Source organism: Lagenorhynchus albirostris, chromosome 14, assembly GCF_949774975.1.
Source record: "Lagenorhynchus albirostris chromosome 14, mLagAlb1.1, whole genome shotgun sequence".
Taxonomy (NCBI): Eukaryota; Metazoa; Chordata; class Mammalia; order Artiodactyla; family Delphinidae; genus Lagenorhynchus; species Lagenorhynchus albirostris.
In genome coordinates, this window is record NC_083108.1 from 21,953,143 (window position 1) to 21,969,078 (window position 15,936).

The 15,936-nt window shown below is 40.6% G+C and overlaps 1 pseudogene; it reads left to right on the top strand.

Moving 5' to 3' along the window:
- Nucleotides 1-1,457: 1,457 nt before the first annotated feature.
- The window catches only part of LOC132504404 (phosphatidylinositide phosphatase SAC2-like), a 45,701-nt pseudogene continuing 31,222 nt past the window's right edge, over nucleotides 1,458-15,936 (top strand).

The window sequence follows — 15,936 nt, forward strand, 5'->3', positions numbered from 1 at the left end:
TGCTCTGGCACCGTATGAGCATAAAGGAATTTATTCCTGTGCTATCAAGAGGGTGCTAATGATGGTTTTTTATTCCTCCCCTGTTTAGGGAAAACTAGCCGACTATTTATAATACTCAGGTATTTTATATGAATAAATCTATAGTGAAAGAAGATATTACCATGTTATTCAATCATTTGAAAATTATCTTTTTGAAACTTATCAAAGTCCAGAGTGCTCTGAATTATATATTTCAACGCTAACACTTAGGAGCGTCTGTCCAGAATGGGGATGTATACTAATTGCCTTTGTTAACAGTTCTGTGTTTATGTGCTTCAGCAGGATGGAAGGAGGCATGAGACAGGGCCTACTGAAGAATACGGGGACCGGAAGAGCTATTCCAATCACAGCATGGGAGTGCTGACAATCATAGGGTGACTTGCAACCAAGATGTCTGATTAGGCTTCCTTGTGAGGTGAAAGACGTTTTAGTATGAAAATGAAGACCCTCTCTCTCTGATCCTCGCTGTCTCCTCCTTCCTATCCAGCCCCCCAAATCCATAAATATTCCATTTTAAATACAGAGGCACAGAAATTGAGTCTGGTATTAGCTTCAACTCCATTATCTTGCTATAATTAAAGTTATATCTAATCTATCTAGTGATGTCAATTGCTTTCTGTGATCAACAAATGGAACAGGGGGTTTCCTTTCTTGGTAGCCATCAAGCAGCCACGTATGGAGCCAGTTATGGCTTCCAGCTCATTCTCCATTGGTGAATTCTTCCCTTGCATCTGGTGATGCCATTCCCTTTCTGCCACCTGGAAATAGTGAAGAGAATGGCTCCAGCTCTCACTAGTGGATCATTAGTGCTCTCATTTTGTTGGTATAGTACTTTGGGATGCAAGATGCCTCGTTACGTACATTCAAGTTATTACTACTAATTGTCCAATTGATTTGCTATATTGTACATGGATAAAAATAATAGGTTCGCCTTGTTTGTCAAAATACCCCCGTAAGCACAGTTACACTGCAATGTCTGCACAAAGGTGGTCCACATGCATCCTCAGGTAACTGTCACCAGAGAACGCTCCATATGCTAATGAGTTCTTTCTATCACTGAGAGACAAACATCCCTGCAAGACTTCTCTAAGGCACATTTATATATCAAGCTAACAATAGGCCCAGCCTCATCACAAGATGAGCTGGAATGCTCCAAGTGCTACATCATCATTTGCAGCTCATTTGCGGCATTAACATTTTGCTGTTATCATTTGTTTCCCTGTTTCGCATGCTCCAGGGTAATAGATGTGCTGTGCCCTCAGGGTGCCTCCCACCCGCACACTCAGAGTATGTATGCCTCCAACACTGAGCCACAGATTACATGAAGGAAGGTACAGATTACAGCTGTAACTTCATTACAAGTATCTGGTGAGGTAGATGCAGTAAAGAGGTGTGAGCAGAGAGGACAGAGTGACCCCATGATGATGTGCTCTCACCTCTTTGGCTCTGGGTCCACAGCAGCGGCTAAGGTGCAGGTAAGAGGCATCTGATTCATTACATTTCAGTGGGGAACTTCTCACTGTCTGGTCACACAGGATATAGAATTTTATGTTAAACTGATAACAGTGTATTAGTCTCTCTGTATACCAGCTTATAGCACAATGACGCCAATTGAGTATGCCATTTGTGGTGGCCAGAGAAAACTAATTAGCTAAAAAGTAAAATATAAATGATGATAGTATCAGTGACAACCCCGTCTGTGTTTTGATAAAGCATTTGAACTGTGCACATCACTTGTATGAGCTGACGTCATCGGGTCTTCTGGCAATGCTGGATGACTGACCAGGCTGGCTTTGCAAATGATTGTTTACATCTGTACTGAGCTCCCTCTCTGTGTCAGACACTCCCCTAGGCACTCTGAGTATTAAAAATTCCTACCAAGAAGACTAAGCCTGGTAACTCTTCTGCTATGCCATGCTGCAGCAAAAGTTAAAGACCCCCAATCAACTTTGACTGTGATATCTAGGAAATGAATTGGTCACCTCCAGTTTAATGGTCTGTTCCTCTCTCCCTGCCCTGAAACAGACTCAGTAGCACCCAATATAGCCCCAGTAACGTATTGCTTAAGACCGTTGCTGATCACCCGATATGTCTGGATCATGTTCATTTCACCAGATTGTGGGCTTCTAGACAAAAACTAGCCTACAAGTCTTTTCAGCACTTTCAGTGCATGGCATAGTGTTGCATATGCATCTTGTGTGCGTATTTTGACCAATATTTTCCAAACATGGCTGTGAAACCAAATCACTAGGTGAACTGGTTAAAAGATACAGTTTTCCAGGACACATTCCATATACTCTGAATCAGACTCCGGGATGAGAGCCTGGAATCTCTATTGTTTGTAAACATCACAAGTGATTATTGAGACACTGGGCTATGGCTAGAGAACCACTGATACCTGGATAAACATTTCCCATCTCTCGCATTCCGTCATAAAATTCCTGACCCGTGTTCTATTTGTAGCTACTAATTTATTCATCAAAGCTTTGATAAAGTGAAAATGGATCATTATATTAGTCATAATCATAACCACCATCTTTTTACATATGGGTACAGATTTGTATTCATTGGGTTTATCCTGTTCCCTGGTCCTGGGCCCAGATGACAAGGGCTTGGCAAACTGATCTAATTAATTTCTTACAGTCCTTTTGGACTCTGCTCCAGTTGTACAAACACAGCTTTTGCAGGCAGGAACAAACACCAGTTAGTTACACCAAAATCTTGTGCGGTGCTAGTCTGCTCAGAAACTGGGGCAGCAGTTGGCATCTTAATTAACTTGCTTCATTGCTTTGGGAACACTCCTCACAAGAAATGTTGAGGCAGAAGAAATTGCATTGGCAGAGTCTTCTCAATACTTGGTTTTACTTGGCATCACTGGTGAGTAGTACTGGGTGAAAGCCCATGTCAGGTCCTCCGTGAAGCCTGGCCACTTGAGTCCCCAGTATCTGCCTCCCTCTGTATAATTCTGTAAAGCAGACTCTCAGTACCACCCATTATGGACCCAATAATGCATTGCTTCTTACTGTTGCTGTTTGTTCTATGCGTTTGGAACATGTTCCTTTGATTAGTTTGTGGATTTCTAGACACAAGGACTAGCCTACAAGTCTTTTAAATTCTCTCAGTGTACAGGCAAATTATCATGATTTAAGCATGATTTCATTGCTTATATTTACTACAGCTCATTTATTTTATTAAAAGTGAACTCTTCTTTACCAATAACTGGAAATGTCCAGAAGGCCTCATTTGAAATGTACTCTATCTTTATGTTCAATCAACAGGAATTTCTGGTTATTAAGCAAGAGTTTGGGGGTATAATTGTTAATTTTGCTACCTGATATTCAAGATTTGGGGTTTGAATATTACATATTCCATACCCCTTAGTCTATATGTAAATGTAACCCCAGTTCAAATTTCCTGCCTGAAAAATGTTGATATAATTTATATCTGTTTGATAATGTTAAGCTCAACTAAAATATAGCTTTTTCTTTTTTTTCTTTTTCTTGTTTTAAAGATCAGTGCTGCTCACAGCGTGATCTCTGAACGAGCAGCACCTGGGAACCTGTTAGAAATGCAAATTCTCCAGCCCTACCCATACCTACTGAGTCAGACGTCCAGGTGAGTCTGCTGCACTCAAAGTTTAAGGACCATTGGCTCTAGAGAATAACTATTGTATCTTTGTCCATACTGAACACTATACTAAACATTTTGAGGTCAATTCCGTTTTTAAATTGTCATATTAGTTGATGCTAAATGGTAATTTCTTTTTGGCCTGAAAATTGAATTCATCATCTAATTCCTGAGAATGGATCGGACCACCAACCTGCCAAGGGCCAATATGTCTGAACCTAGAGCCTTCATTCATAAATCATTTAAATCATGAAACAGGAAACTCAACCGGAAGTAAAATTGTTCTCTCTCACATAATGCATAGGATGGATTTTAAAAGATAATTCCAGCTGGATAATGTACCCACTGAAAAAAAGTTCAATTTACCAATATTCACACATACTTTCTCAAGAGTTCCAGAGATTTTCCAGAGCTTTGCAGTGATTCACTCATTCACTCTAAATTCACACCTTTTTTCATTTGTTCTTCTCAGAGATGTATCAACTCAATGAAAAGGTAAAATGAGGTAAGCTCAAAATTGTCAGAAAGATGAGTTTATCTGGGAATAGCAATGGAATTGCAATTCAGGACATGCCAACTGTAGCAAGCTACAGGCAGGTCCGTTGAGGGTTTGGAGTAGGCTGTATTTATGGGCAGGGCAGGTAGAGAGTAGAGAGTTTAGTCTGTTAACATCAAAACAAATAGAGACCAGCTTTGAAAATTCCCTGAGCAGACAAAAACAGTCTGCTACATACGAAGTTCAATTCAGCTTATTTTGTGGGACCAACCCAACCTGGGTCATTCCTTGTGCATGGCTCTGGAAACCATAAGCGAAATTTCCCAAGGTTGAAATGAGGCAGCCCCTGACCAGCTTCCTATTGTCTAAGAAAATTCCAATATTATCAGTTTTCTGTAAGTCAGTCTCTCAGTCCTTGAGTTTTGTTCTCCTGAGGGCACGTGCATGAAATTTTCTATTTCATATCCTCTGGTTCTATTTTAGACTAAAATTCTTTCACAGATACAATGTAAGGCATAACGATAGCATGAATGACCTCCTAACAAACATTCTAGAAATTGCACATCCAAAGGAGTGTCCGCACCTTCACCCTTTCAAATGGCTGCTTTGGAAGTCTGTTCCCACGTCCCCAGTGTTAAAATTCCAGCTGTCTGAGACCTAGTTTAGAAGAGGCCCTTCACCACCCCAAACACATTAGCTTAAATGTGTTTAAACGAATGGACCAGTGGACCAGTTCTTATATTTGAGGGGCAATTTACTTTTTAAAAAAATGACCATTTGGTTATAATAGTCCAAGCGTGTTGAATAAGGTTAATGATGAAAGCCAGGTGACAGCACTCCAGCATTAGAGATTTTCTTGTTCTAAATGTGACTAGTTCTGTCTTATATTTTGAAATCTGGATCTGAAGGTCATTCTGACATCAGTTGGGCCAGGCCTAACTGTTAATGGTGACCCTTGGGTTTCTAAGTTTGGGTACGCTGGTGAAAATACACATGTATATATTCTTTTAACAAATCTTTGCTGAGCTTCTACACTGAACTTGATGCTGAGCTACAAGAGCAATCAGGATAGACACAGTACCTCTCCTGATAGAGCTTCTGTTATTTTAAGTAACACCTTTATCATTCTAATCTTCAGGTAGCCTGAGACTGCTGACATATTTTAGTGATTAATGGTGAAACTGTAATTGTGCAATTGTTGTCATCCCTCTTTAGGTTTCAAAAAAATGGTTATACCTCAGCCCCTTTTGCATCCAGTCATTACATACAGGTAGATTCAAGCAAATTGTCATTCTCAGCCTAGATGTCAAAGTAGTGAACAAGGATAGCAAGATCCTTGCACACCCAGGTATCGTGCTAAACAATATTATGCTTAGCTTCCTAAATTGAAACATAATCAAAAGGGATAAATATAAACACCACCAATATTATCTAAATGCAGTGGATATTTTAATTAATTTAATCCTCACGATAACCCAAGGAGGTGTGTGCTATTATGATCCTACTTTACAGATGGGGAAAGGGAGACATAGAGATGGGGAAGCTTGAGCTGAGGTCACATAACTAGATGGGGCAGAGCCAGGCTTCAAAACCAAGAAGTCTGACTCCAAAGTCAGTGCTCCTACTGATTACTCTCTATTTCCTTAATGAAATGACAATTAATGTAGTATGAACATAAATAAAACATTCATAACTAAAAGAGCTTGTATTACTGTATGTGCAATTAAACTAGGAAAAATCCCTCCTCACTCAGGGGACTGGCATCAGCGCTTGATCTTCTATGGGCCAAGGAGACCTAGGTCTGTCTACACCTTTGTTTTTTTTTTTTTTTGCAGTACGCAGGCCTCTCACTGTTGTGGCCTCTCCCGTTGCGGAGCACAGGCTCCGGACGCGCAGGCTCAGCGGCCATGGCTCACGGGCCCAGCTGCTCCGCGGCACGTGGGATCTTCCCAGACCGGGGCACAAACCCGTGTCCCCTGTATCGGCAGGCGGACTCTCAACCACTGCGCCACCAGGGAAGCGCTACACCTTTGATTGTATTACCCCCTTCCCACTGATGGGTTCTCTTCAACGGCTTTACAATGTAACTCCCATGTCCCTGAATCCTTGTTTTCCTGGTAAATTAGCTGTCACACCTTGGAGCCCACTGTCTCTGTTTGAATTTGTTTTCTTGTTTGGGATCTTTAAAGCAAGTCTTCTGCTTACTCTGCTTTCCACTTGATACTACCCACCTCATACACTATCCGGGACTGTGCCGTTTTCTTTCACTCTACTACTTTTTCCATTTGAATTCAGTGTATCAGGAGCTATATTTTCACCTCTCAGATAATCTCAACCTTCTGAAAGAAAAGGCTTGCTCACTGGGAGTCGTATTAGTAAGATCAGCCTCCTAAGAAACAAATTCTCAATGTCTATTGTCTCTGAATCCTGGAAACAGGAAAAGCGGGTTTCTTCACAAATTATCTCAAATTCCTAATCAAGAGCAAACAGAGATAGCACAATAACCTCAACCTTTTCTAGCCTATTAATATTCATGAATTCAATCCAATGCAATATTTTATCATATTATATGTGCAATTGTACAATATTACCATGGGAACTATCTTGCAGAGATCTTCATGGCTCGCTCCTTTATTTTCATCAGCTCTCTGTTCAAATGTTACTTATTCAGAGAAGACTTCCTTGTATAAAAATAAGGCACACCCCTCTCCAGTGACTGTCTAGACTCCCTCATCCTGTTTCTTTTTTTTTTTTTCATAGAATCTCTCACCATTTGAATGTTTTTGTTTATTTATCACATGTCTTCAGCTCCTTGCAGACAGGGAATTTGTCCGTTTCATTTAGTTCTCCAGTGTCTAGAAAAATGCTTGGAACAATCGTTGGTCAACAGACATTTATTTTAAAATAAAGAAGATACTGCTCTAATTGTCAAGAAGGTTAAAAATCTCAACAAAATTAAGCTTTAAAACATATTTGCTGAGTGTTTATGTTCCTAACATTCATTTGCTGAGCATTTAAGAGGTAGAAATATGAAAAATTTATTTATACCTTAAGTCAATTTATACTAATTTATCAATTAAACCACTTGAGTAATATATAAGTATTACAGGTGTTCCAAAATGGGATTAACATTGGTCAAGAATCCTTTCTTGTACTTTCTATGTAGCTAGTGAGATGCCCTCTCTTATTCAGAACCATTGGATTAAAAAAAAAAGGCGACTATACTTCTAAGGTCTGTATTCTACGAAATGTGATTCCAAACTTTGTGCTGAATTTCCTGCCCTCCAGTAAAGATAGCTTTAGAGAACATGTACTCTAACATTTAAAAAGTTCTTGAGCCAAAGGGGACGCACTCTTTAAAGCAACTCTGTGATGGGAGTAGCAACTCCTACATAGGGAACATGACCCAGTAACATACACTGATGTTAAAGGTGAGAGACCTCAGATCTTATTTCAACTCTTTAGATACTCAGCCATACCAAATCCACAGCTCTTTAATAGCCCGTACCTGTGTGTGTGTGTGTCTCTGTCTGTCTGCTTCTCCCTCTCTCTTCCTCTCCCCTTTCTCATACACATACACACGATGATTATTAAAATAATTTGAGTTATATACTCAATAGCATGTGACTTACCCAGCCTATTAAAGAGTGGCTAAATTAGGCCCTCTGCAAGAGACAGAGACAATGCAATTTTGGATTAGAATTCTACATGCTGAAAATATACCATCTATTCCTTGTTTTGGTCTACCATCACTCTCTTTCAAGAACAAATTCAAGCTCCACAATTCAGTACTTTGCTATACTCAGAATTCAGCACCAAAGTATATAACATTGGCTTCTTCTTGAATTGTTTCTTTGTTAAATCAGAATACCTGTACAACAATTATGTGGATAAAGGGAGATTAAAATAGCATCATTGACCTTAGAGTAGACTGTGGACCACAGAAATCACTAGCTCAGCATCCTCATTTTACAGAGAAGTTGAGGAACAAAGAGGTCCAGTTACTTGCTCACAGATCACTAAGCTAGAAAATGACAGACAGGATCATGATCTAAGTCATTAGATATCTAAGGAAGAGGTTTTGGTTTTAACCACATAAGAATACTCAATCAAATGTGCTTAGAAATAATTTGACAAAGTAATTTCATATAAATTCACAGCATAATCATGACTCAGTTTGTTATAAACTAGATACTGTGGTCAAGCCTTAGAAGATGATTCTATGAGAATGATTCTATGAGATTCTCATTCTCAACCAATATTGTCCAAAGTGTGCAAAGCAGAACACAACCATCGTAGAAAGTAGACGTCATTCCAAAACAGATTTCTGACTAAGATATAGAAAGTCAGGAAGAACATTATTCCCACCACAACAAATAGAAAAAGCCATTTAATCTGTAAAGTTACAAAAATTTTTTGAGTACGTCAGGGAGCTTGGGTTGTAGTGCAGGCAGTTAGCCAAAATATTATAAAGTCAAGCACTGGTTTATCTGTGGCAGAGCATAAGAGGAAGATGGGGCCACCATACAAATGGACACAAAGAATTTGGCGAAAACTTTTCATGAATTGCTAGATGCTGAATGTGAAATAGCATGAGGGTACAGAAACCCCGGTTGCAGGGAGCCACAAACACAACATGAACTGTCCATCTCAGGCTTTTCTTCCCAGGCCTCCATGAAGGCTCATGCAAAAGACTGAAGGCAATTTGGAAAATCTTAGCCTCACTGTGAGCCTCAGGGAGGGGAAAGTCAGAAAAGCCCTGCTTGTATACTTTTCCCTTCAGAAAAAAAAGCTTTAAGCTGCTGGGGAAAGGGCCAAAGACTATGGCCCCAGGACACAGTTGAAGATCCCTTGCAGCTGCCTGTGAAGAATAGGAGAATGTATTGGAGGCAAGTGAGACACCATCCTGGGTTCAGATAATGGGTGGCCTACTTCTTGGGGAGAGGCAGGATCACTGAGACGAACATACTCCTAAGACTCGCACACTGGGCCTGATTGAGTCTGAGGCTGGACCAAGATTACCAGGAGGATTCTTTGCCCTAACTACCAGGCTATCAAGTACAAAGTAACAACCAACAGCACTCTACTGGCAGAGGAAGGTCAGGAGCACAGACAGAGATTTTTTTGAGGGAAAAAAGAGTATAGGGGAGGCCAAATTTGATGATCATGAGGAATGCTGAGGAAAAACCTCCAGCAAACCAAACTCTATCCTAAGTAAAAAGTATTAAGAAACTTGAAGTCAATGTGCATGGAGGGTAAGAATAACAACAACAAAAGCCAAATCCAGCTCAACTACTGACTAAATTGAGTCAATATCCTACAATAGTAGCGTAGCAGAAAAAGAGATATGCCCAATAGAGGGCATATAAAGAGATATGCCCAATAGAGGGCATGTATATTCTTACCTCCATCTCTATTCTTATACACAATATCTAACATTTGCTCAAAAAAAACAAGACATACAAAAAACAAGTGCAAACAGCCCACTATCAAAAGGAAATAAAATAAAAAGAATCAGAATCACAGATGATCATATGTTGAACTATTAAACATGGAAGTAAAAAATAATTATTACCATAGTTAAATATAATAAATACGTTAGGGGAAAAAGTGGATATCATGCATGAGGAAATGGGAAACTTTAGCGGAAACAGAAACTATAATAAAGAGTAAAATGAGGATTTTGGCGGAAGAGTAACACGCGGAGATCACCTTCCTCCCCACAGATACACCAGAAATACATCTATACGTGGAACAACTCCTACAGAACACCTACAGAACGCTGGCAGAAGACCTCAGACCTCCCAAAAAGCAAGAAAGTCCCCACGTACCTGGGTAGGGCAAAAGAAAAAAGAATAAACAGAGACAAAAGAATAGGGACGGGACCTGCAGCAGTGGGAGGGAGCCGTGAAGGAGGAAATGTTTCCACACACTAGGAAGCCCCTTCGCGGGCAGAGACTGCGGGTGGCGGAGGAGGGAAGCTTCGAAGCCGCGGAGGAGAGCGCAGCAACAGGGGTGCGGAGGGCAAAGCGGAGAGATTCCCGCACAGAGGATTGGCGCCGACGGGCACTCACCATCCCGAGAGGCTCATCTGCTCACCCGCCAGGGCGGGCGGGGCTGGGAGCTGAGGCTCGGCTTCAGTCAGAGCGCAGGGAGAGGACTGGGGTTGGCGGCGTGAACACGGCCTGAAGGGGTTAGTGCACCACAGCTAGCCGGGAGGGAGTCTGGGGGAAAGTCTGAAGCTGCCGAAGAGGCAGGAGACTTTTTCTTCCCTCTTTGTTTCCTGGTGCGCGAGGAGAGGGGGTTAAGCGCGCTGCTTAAAGGAGCTCCAGAGACGGGCACCAGCCGCGGCTAAAAGCGCGGACCCCAGAGACGGGCATGAGACGCTAAGTCCGCTGATGCCGCCACCAAGAAGCCTGTGTGCAAGCACAGGTCACCATCCACACCTCCCTTCCAGGGAGCCTGTGCAGCCAGCCACTGCCAGGGTCCCGGGATCCAGGGACAACTCCCCCGGGAGAACGCACAGCGCGCATCACGCTGGTGCAACTTCACGCTGGCCTCTGCCGCCGCAGGCCCGCCCCGCACTACGTGCCCCTCCCTTCCCGTGGCCTGAGTGAGCCAGAGTCCCCGAATCAGCGGCTCCTTTAACCCCGTCCTGTCTGAGCGAAGAACAGACGCCCTCCAGCGACCTACACGCAGAGGCGGGGCCAAATCCAAAGCTGAGGCCTTGGGAGCTGTGAGAACAAAGAAGAGAAAGGGAAATCTCCCCCAGCAGGCTCAGGAGCAGCGGCTTAAAGCTCCACAATCAACGATGTACCTGCACCTGTGGAATACCTGAATAGACAACGAATCATCCCAAATTGAGGAGCCGTGTGGATGAAAGGCTCTTGGTGCTGCAGCCAGGAGTCAGTGCTGTGCCTCTGAGGTGGGGGAGCCAACTTCAGGACACTGGTCCACAAGAGGCCTCCCAGCTCCACATAATATCAAATGGCGAAAATATCCCAGATATCTCCATCTCAACGCCAGCACCCAGCTTCACTCAACGACCAGCAAGCTACAGTGCTGGACACCCTATACCAAACAACTAGCAAGACAGGAACACAACCCCACCTATTAGCAGAGAGGCTGCCTAAAATCATAATAAGGCCACAGAAACCCCAAAACACACCACCAGACATGGACTTGCCCACCAGAAAGACAAGATCCAGCCTCATCCACCAGAACACAGGCACTAGTCCCCTCCACCAGGAAGCCTACACAACCCACTGAACCAACTTTAGCCACTGGGAACAGACACCAAAAACAACGGGAACTATGAACGTGCAGCCTGCAAAAAGAAGACCCCAAATACGGTAAGATAAGCAAAATGAGAAGACAGAAAAACACACAGCAGATAAAGGAACAAGATAAAAGCCCACCAGACCTAACAAACAAAGAGGAAATAGGCAGTCTACCTGAAAAAGTATTCAGAATAATGATAGTAAAGATGATCCAAAATCTTGGAAATAGAAGAGACAAAATGCAAGAATCAGTTAACAAGGACCTAGAAGAACTAAAGATGAAACAAGCAAAGATGAACAACACAATAAATGAAATTTAAAATACTCTAGATGGGATCAATAGCAGAATAACTGAGGCAGAAGAACGGATAAGTGACCTGGAAGATAAAATAGTGGAAATAACTACTGCAGAGCAGAATAAAGAAAAAAGAATGAAAAGAACTGAGGACAGTCTCAGAGACCGCTGGGACAACATTAAACACACAAACATTCTAATTATAGGGGTTCCAGAAGAAGAAGAGAAAAAGAAAGGGACTGAGAAAATATTTGAAGAGATTATAGTTGAAAACTTCCCTAATATGGGAAAGGATACAGCTAATGAAGTCCAGGAAGCAAAGAGAGTCCCATACAATAAATCCAAGGAGAAATATGCCAAGACACATATTAATCAAACTGTCAAAAATTAAATACAAAGAAAATATATTAAAACCAGCAAGGGAAAAACAACAAATAACATACAAGGGAATCCCCATAAGGTTAAGAGCTCATCTTTCAGCAGAAACTCTGCAACCCAGAAGGGACTGGCAGGACATATTTAAAGTGATGAAGGAGAAAACCCTGCAACCAAGATTACTCTACCCAGCAAGGATCTCATTCAGATTTGATGGAGAAATTAAAACCTTTAGAGACAAGCAAAAGCTGAGAGAGTTCAGCACCACCAAACCAGCTCTACAACAACTGCTAAAGGAACTTCTCTAGGCAAGAAACACAAGAGAAGGAAAAGACCTACAATAACGAACCCAAAACAATTAAGAAAATGGGAATAGCAATATACATATCGATAATTACCTTAAATGTAAATGGACTAAATGCTCCCACCAAAAGACACAGATTGGCTGAATGGATACAAAAACAAGACCCATATATATGCTGTCTACAAGGGACCCACTGCAGACCTAGAGACACATAGAGACTGAAAGTAAGGGGATGGAAAAAGATATTCCATGCAAATGGAAACCAAAAGAAAGCTGGAGTAGCAATTCTCATAGCAGACAAAATAGACTTTAAAATAAAGACTATTAGAAGAGACAAAGAAGGCCACTACATAATGATCAAGGGATCGACCCAAGAAGAAGATATAACAATTGTAAATATTTATGCACCCAACATAGGAGCACCTCAATACATAAGGCAAATACTAACAGCCATAAAAGGGGAAATCAACAGTAACACGTTCATAGTAGGGGACTTTAACACCCCACTTTCACCAACGGACAGATCATCCAAAATGAAAATAAATAAGGAAACACAAGCTTTAAATGATACATTAAACAAGATGGGCTTAATTGATATTTATAGGACATTCCATTCATAAACAACAGAATACACATTTTTCTCAAGTGCTCATGGAACATTCTTCAGGATAGATCATATCTTGGGTCACAAATCAAGCCTTGGTAAATTTAAGAAAATTGAAATTGTATCAAGTATCTTTTCCGACCACAATGCTATGAGACTAGATACCAATTACAGGAAAATATCTGTAAAAAATACAAACACATGGAGGCTAAACAATTCACTACTTAATAACGAAGTGATCACTGAAGAAATCAAAGAGGAAACAAAAAAATGCCTGGAAACAAATGACAATGGAGACACGATGACCCAAAACCTATGAGGTGCAGCAAAAGCACTTCTAAGAGGGAAGTTTATAGCAATACAATCCTACCTTAAGAAACAGGAAACATCTCGAATAAACAACCTAACCTTGCACCTAAAGCAATTAGAGAAAGAAGAACAAAAAACCCCCAAAGCTAGCAGAAGGAAAGAAATCATAAAAATCAGATCAGAAATAAATGAAAAAGAAATGAAGGAAACGATAGCAAAGATCAATAAAACTAAAGGCTGGTTCTTTGAGAAGATAAACAAAACTGATAAACCATTAGCCAGACTCATCAAGAAAAAAAGGCATAAGACTCAAATCAATAGAATTAGAAATGACAAAGGAGAAGTAACAAGTGACACTGCAGAAATACAAAAGATCATGAGAGATTACTACAAGCAACTCTATGCCAATAAAATGGACAACCTGGAACAAATGGAAAAATTCTTAGAAATGCACAACCTTCCCAGACTGAAGCAGGAAGAAATGGAAAATATGAACAGACCAATCACAAGCACTGAAATTGAAACTGTGATTTAAAATCTTCCAACAAACAAAAGCCCAGGACCAGATGGCTTCACAGGCGAATTCTATCAAACATTTAGAGAAGAGCTAACACCTATCCTTCTCAAACTCTTCCAAAATATAGCAGAGGGAGGAGCACTCCCAAACTCATTCTACGAGGCCACCATCACCTTGATACCAAAACCAGACAAGGATGTCACAAAGAAAGAAAGCTACCGGCCAATATCACTGATGAACATAGATGCAAAAATCCTCAACAAAATACTAGCAAACAGAATCCAACAGAACATTAAATGGGTCATACACCAAGACCTAGTGGGGTTTATCCCAGGACTGCAAGGATTCTTCAATATATGCAAATCAATCAACGTGATACACCATATTAACAAATTGAAGGAGAAATACCATATGATCCTCTCAATAGATGCAGAGAAAGCTCTCAACAAAATTCAACACCCATTTATGATAAAAAGCCCTGCAGAAAGTAGGCATAGAGGGAACTTTCCTCAACATAATAAAGGCCATATATGACAAACCCACAGCCAACATTGTCCTCAATGGTGAAAAACTGAAAGCATTTCCACTAAGATCAGGAACAAGACAAGGTTGCACACTCTCACCACTCTTATTCAACATAGTTTTGGAAGTTTTAGCCATAGCAATCAGAGAAGAAAAGGAAATAAAAGGAATCTAAATTGGAAAAGAAGAAGTAAAGCTGTCACTGTTTGTAGATGACATGATACTATACATAGAGAATCCTAAAGATGCTACCAGAAAACTCCTAGAGCTAATCAATGAATTTGGTAAAGTAGCAGGATACAAAAATAATGCATAGAAATCTCTGGCATTCCTATACACTAATGATGAAAAATCTGAAAGTGAAATCAAGAAAACACTCCCATTTACCATTGCAACAAAAAGAATAAAATATCTAGGAATAAACCTACCTAAGGAGACAAAAGACCTGTATGCAGAAAATTATAAGACACTGATGAAAGAAATTAAAGAGGATACAAATAGATGGAGAGATATACCATGTTCTTGGATTGGAAGAATCAACATTGTGAAAATGACTCTACTACCCAAAGCAATCTACAGATTCAATGCAACCCCTATCAAACTACCACTGGCATTTTTCACAGATCTAGAACAAAAATTTTCATAATTTGTATGGAAACGCAAAAGACCCCGAATAGCCAAAGCAATCTTGAGAACGAAAAACGGAGCTGTAGGAATCAGGCTCCCTGACTTCAGACTATACTACAAAGCTACAGTAATCAAGACAGTATGGTACTGGCACAAAAACAGAAAGATAGATCAATGGAACAGGATAGAAAGCCCAGAGATAAACCCACGCACATATGGTCATCTTGTCTTGATAAAGGAGGCAGGGATGTACAGTGGAGAAAGGACAGCCTCTTCAATAAGTGGTGCTGGGAAAACTGGACAGGTACATGTAAAAGTATGAGATTAGATCACTCCCTAACACCATACACAAAAATAAGCTCAAAATGGATTAAACACCTAAATGTAAGGCCAGAAACTATCAAACTCTTAGAGGAAAACATAGGCAGAACACTCTACACATAAATCACAGCAAGATCCTTTTTGACCCACTTCCTAGAGAAATGGAAATAAAAACAAAAATAAACAAATGGGACCTAATGAAACTTCAAAGCTTTTGCACAGCAAAGGAAACCATAAACAAGACCAAAAGACAACCCTCAGAATGGGAGAAAATATTTGCAAATGAAGCAACTGACAAAGGATTAATCTCCAAAATTTATAAGCAGTTCATTCAGCTCAATAAGAAAAAAACAAACAACGCAATCCAAAAATGGGCAGAAGACCTAAATAGACATTTCTCCAAAGAAAATATACAGACTGCCAAGAAATATATGAAAGAACGCTCAACATCATTAATCATTAGAGAAATGCAAATCAAAACTACAATGAGATATCATCTCACACCAGTCAGAATGGCCATCTTCAAAAAATCTGGAAACAATAAATGCTGGAGAGGGTGTGGAGAAAAGGGAACACTCTTGCACTGCTGGTGGAATGTGAATTGGTACAGCCACTATGGA